The sequence below is a fragment of the Clytia hemisphaerica genome, unplaced genomic scaffold (genome assembly GCF_902728285.1).
Source record: "Clytia hemisphaerica strain Z4C2 unplaced genomic scaffold, Clytia hemisphaerica genome assembly, whole genome shotgun sequence".
Classification (NCBI taxonomy): Eukaryota; Metazoa; Cnidaria; class Hydrozoa; order Leptothecata; family Clytiidae; genus Clytia; species Clytia hemisphaerica.
The window spans coordinates 810,644-816,318 of NW_027104560.1; the positions used below are offsets into that span (position 1 = coordinate 810,644).

A 5,675-nucleotide genomic window follows, 5' to 3' on the forward strand; every position below is an offset into this window, starting at 1 on the left:
AGTTGCAACCAGACACGGGGGCGTACGGAGTTTGTGATTTCCAAAATACTTAACCTCGCTAATACCGAAATTCCGAAGCAAATATACCGAAGGACAATTTTAGCTGATTTCCGAAATCCGAAATCCCCACACAGAAAAGCACCTTGGTAGAATGTAGGAATTAAACACTGCTCATGCTATAGCCAAAAATGCTCCGAGATGATAAATTTATGTATTTTTCCGCCGAATCCCTTTTTGATAAGTAAGAATGAAAGGTCGAAAGTAATAATCCCCATGGTGAAAATGGTACTTACGATTTTCATTGTATTCACCATAAGTACGAATATGTTTCTTTACCATGTACTTTGATGTAACCACTCCAGATCCTTTGCAAATATTGCACCCACAGTAATACATGATTTAAAAAATGCTTTGAAAAGAAAGAAAAAAAAACTAATTTGAGAGGGACGAGCCCCCATTCCCAGCGCGGTGATAACGTTTTTGAGTACAAATTTCTTTAAAATCAAAGGAAGTAAATTATAAATTACTTATTAATACTGTAGATCTAACAATAAGAAACGTTTGAAAAATGAAATATCTGTTAGATCATTTTGAAATCTTATCATAACGGCTTTTAAGTTTTGATTTCTGACACAGCGCCTTCCATGAGTCTATTTTCAGGAGAATTAACTACTTGTGGTATTCTCGCGCGCACCACATTTTTGGGCAGATTACGTAACCATTCTGCAAGAATCAATCAAAATTCTGATCGCCAAATTTATGGATCGCTTGCTTACAATTCTTGATATTCATGACGTAATCTGTTATACAGAACTTGTTTTTTCGTATTCATGACGTCATGAATATCAAAAATTAACTTTTTAATAGATAGCAAAATTTCCAGACGCGGTAGTCTAGTGGATAAGGCTGCAGCTTCACAACTAGATAATCGGTGGTTCGGGCCGAGGCAGGTGACGATGCAGGATTTTCTTTCTCTCATCTTTTTCATGAAAATGATCCCATTCTACTGTCCTCAGAAACAACTGACCCCTCCCGCTGTGAAAAAAAATCCAAAATGTGGTTGTAAAAAGTAAAATATAAAATTAGAAGATCATACGATGAAATGAAAGAATGCATAACCGAATGAACAGTAATAGAAACATAATAACCAACTCAATAAGTAAACTCTCAAGTAAACGAAAACCGGTAACTATTATTGTTGTAATATGCTGAGAAGAGAAGACGTCTCTCCCAACCCTTCTGACCGCTGCCTTCCACAAATTTAAATGAAGCACTTTTGTTTATCACTTTATTAATCTTTTCAAACTATTGCAATACAAGTCAAATTATTTGACAATAAAATCTATTTAAAATGCACATATTTAATTTGTTTTAATTTTCTATATAAATATGCTAAAATAATGATTAATCAAAAAAGAAAAATAATTTAAAATAGAAAGAATAATTACAACGTTAAAAAAAAAAAATTTTTACACTTAAAAGCTATTTAATTTCAATATTTTAGCTATTTAATTTTAACTTTTATTATTGATACAACTCATAAATGCAATGGCTTCAAAAGGACTGGGAATGAAAGGACTGGGAATGAAAGGACTAGTTCTTTTGTCCGATTTCCTTATATGGTGAAAAAATTGACAATGATGAAAAAATAAATTTCACTCTTAAAAGCTATTTAATTTCAATATTTTAGCTATTTAATTTTAACTTTTATTATTGATACAACTCATAAATGCAATGGCTTCAAAAGGATTGGGAATGAAAGGACTGGGAATGAAAGGACTAGTTCTTTTGTCCGATTTCCTTATATGGTGAAAAAAATTGACAATGATAAAAAAATAAATTTCACTCTTAAAAGCTATTTAATTTCAATATTTTAGCTATTTAATTTTAGTTATTATAAATGCAATGCAAGGTTTTCCTTTCTGTCCGTCCGATTAACCTTATATGGTAAGGAAGAATAATGATTATTTTTTGAAGGTTCGATCAAAAGTGACAAGAAGTTCGATTTTCAAACGAGACCAGCACAGTCAAAAATCAACAGTTCTTTCAGTTTACTTTTTGGATTTTTTTCAAAGTACATACTACCTTTCAACAAGATGGCTGCTTTTCAAGAATCAAACGGTAAGGAGCATTCCAAGCTAAAGTTTAGAAATAAAACCTTTTTTGTCTAGAAAGAATCTTTATGTCTGTATTTTAAAGTAGAAAAAAATTATAATCAAAATTGATATCTCAATTATCTAGCGCTGGAAGAAGTTTTCTCTCTTTCTCTCTTCATTGTGATTAAGGTTCATTTGGATATTAAGAAAATGTTTCGACACCTATGCACTTTCCTGTAGCATAATGGAAAAGTAGAGATGTAATTAAAGTTGTAATTAAACTTAGAAATAACCCTACCTTAGCATACTATTTAATTTAAATGTAAAACAATAATTAATATTAAGTCAAAAAGTATTTAATTTCAGTGCATTTTGTAATTAAATGAACAATAAAAAAATCTATCCGTAATACGGAATGCCCGTTCGAATTACAAGTTAGGTTAAAGCTGATTGGCTAATCCGAACTCGTAAATAAAAAAAGACCAATCAACAAGCATCATGACAACTATTCAAAATCGTGATCAATTTGTAAACAAACACACTGATTGGATAATTTGTAGACGTAAGAAGAATTAACCAATCAGCGCGCATTATGACCTCATACAAAAGCGTGATAGAATTTGTAAACAAACATGGCGGACTTAGAAAAGCCAAAAAATAAAGCCAAAATCTAAAACAAATCTCATTACAAATGGACTGAATTTATTTTATTATCATAACTTATTCTTACCACAAAATATTGAAACAGACTACTTCTATGTAATTCACTTTAAGAAACAAAAGCGATCATATGCCCGACGGAAATATTCAAGGAAATGAAGTGTTCTTTGACGCTACACAAACATGTGAGTATTAGAGAGATTTTATATCACAGCCAAAACCAACATCTTAAAACCAACATCTTAAAACGCCATCTTGCCATTAAAATCTTCATTCTTTCATACTTGGAGTTATCTTGATCCTATAAAAAATTGAAATTTTAAAATTGATTTCAGAATATTCCAAAATTGCTATCTTGTCTGCATGAACTGGAACAAACTGAATGGAGTGCTCATAAAATCATGAAGCACAGCGATGTAGTACAATTATTGAGAAAGGTCAGTTTGAACACACGTGTTTTGTCTACAACTAATAAAATCACGTCACTTTAATGTTTTCTGTATAAGCCTGATAAGAAATCTGCAGCCGGGTTACTTTTTCACCCGGTCGGTTTTTGGGAACACTACTTTTTTTTTATTTTCGCCTTATGGTAAATTTTTTACCCATTTACCTATTTTTCCTACCAGATACCAAAATTCAGTACAAGGTACTATGAGTGATATACCCTCCTCTTCCCCAAATGTAATGCTGGGTCCTAACATTTTTGAGATTCAAAACTAAACACCACCCCCGGCTATGAGTTAGTATTTTGCGGCTGTGATTTTATTACAATTGAAAATTTAATCTTCAGTTAAGATACTTCAGATCAAACCAGATTGTTTGTATGAAGGCCGATGCAATTTACAAAAAAATTAAAAGTTACTTTTCAAGAGGTATGATAAATGTTTACTTTTGAGTGTCTAATAATCTGTTAATCTTTGTACATTTTACTCATCCCCTCTGACCTTGTTAGGATCAACCAACTTATTAAATTTTGAAAAAATCTATTTATGTATTAGACACTCCAAGAGCACTTTTTGATTAAAGATTTATATACAACAGCAAATAAACATACTTTACACTGAATATTAAAATCTAAACAACCGAACTATTCGGATTATGAAAGAGAATTTTAAAGATTTTGTATTTAAAATCTTAAATGAAAGCTCACACCTTATAATTAAAAAAAAACATTAAACCTACTTTTTAAGTGACGACACCTGGAAACCATCAAAAGGCAAACTCAAAAGGTAACGATACTTGCACTGAAAATTTTAAGAAAATTTAAATACAATTTAATTGTTAAAGAAATTGAAATATGTAAACAAGTTGATAGGGGTTGGGTAAAAAATCAAAACCAGCCTTAATATTTTTGTTTCATATTTTTTATAATATCATTTAAATCATTTTTTTTCAGACAATTTAACAGATTTGGTGTTTGAAGATGATGTAGAGTTTTTGAAAGTTAACGATGACCATGTATTTCGACGTAAGTCATGTTTTAACTATCTAAACTATCTTTACTTATCGAGAACTCAGGCTTTGAGGATCGCATGTTTTTTTAATTTCTAGTTCTATTAATTAAATTTTCCAAACATCATAAACAATAGGACTTAACTTACGTTGAATAAGTGAACCAGATACATCATTTTACATCTGGAGCTGTTAACGCCGATTTAGCTTGACAGCCTATAAAATCAATACAGTAATATTGAAAGTCACCCCTGAAAATGTTACAATAAAGCAATTTTTTTTTCTACATACAGATGAGCTGAGCAGTGATGGAGAGTATCGTACTGAAAATGATGATAAGGAGATTTTTTGTCTTATGCAAATATAAAACTAGAACTAGATGTTGAGTATGGGTAGACCATAAGTTTATATCATATTCATATTATTTGACATTAACTGGTGAAATAGAATAGAAGCTCATCAATACAAGATAATGATCTCTTTTGATCAGTTCACAAATGAATAAACACTGTCATATTGATCTTTATATGTTCATTGGAGTCCGGAGTTATAAAATAGAAGATGATACTTACTGCAATTTACATAATGTCTAAATTTATCTCTTAGAAGAAGAAGAGCCAAATCACGATTTGGAAGAATCGTTAACCGAAAGCAACATGTCACCTATAAAGGAAGGTAGAAATATTATGCTTAGTTTTTTTACTACAAATGTATTTCAACATTTTATCACCTAAGGTCAAAGGTAATTAAAATATTTTTTAAGGCAGAAAGCTCAAGCGGTCCTTAGCATGCAGTAGCATTGTGTTTATATAAGTTTTCAATGATTTTCAAGTTATTAGAATCAGTATGGTTAACTTAAGAATGTATTATTTACTTATAGCAGCAAGCACTCAGGCTTCGACAGGACTCACACCAATTGTCAAAGAAGGTAAAATCCTACAGCTGATTTTTTGTCAATTTAAAGTCTTCCTTTTTGGAACCGATTTACCTGGATTTACACTAAATTAAACTTTCTGTTTGGAAAATTCTGTTTTTTACAAATTACCTCAATTTTGAATTGACATGTATTTTTCAAAGGACACAATTTTCTAGATTGTTTTTGATTGATTTTTTTTCTATTTAGTACAAATTGCAAAACCAAAACGTGGGAGACCAAAGGGTACCAGTAAGACTGAGGAAGAAAATTTAGAAAGAGTAAGTGAATATCATATTGCATATTTCAGGGAGGGTCGAGCAGTTAGTACAATCCATTATGCCATTGAGTCATTTAGTTTAAGAGATCAAAAAAGTCTTGATACTTTTGAAAATCGAGATGATATAAAAACATCAATAAATTGAATTGAATTAAATACATATTTTGTTGTAAGGTAAGTTACACTTTTATTTTTTATTTTAGCATACCATTCGAACAGTAGTGCAAAGCCTTGGAAATGGACGGATTTATAGAGAAGGAATCAAAATGTCGGA

General features: G+C 30.7%; 1 long non-coding RNA gene across 1 annotated transcript; it reads left to right on the forward strand.

Moving 5' to 3' along the window:
• Window positions 1-4,804: 4,804 nt before the first annotated feature.
• Window positions 4,805-5,398, forward strand: LOC136823003 (uncharacterized). Its single transcript, XR_010848979.1, has 3 exons — window positions 4,805-4,883; window positions 5,089-5,136; window positions 5,332-5,398. It is a non-coding gene; the product is annotated as an uncharacterized lncRNA (long non-coding RNA).
• Window positions 5,399-5,675: the final 277 nt, after the last annotated feature.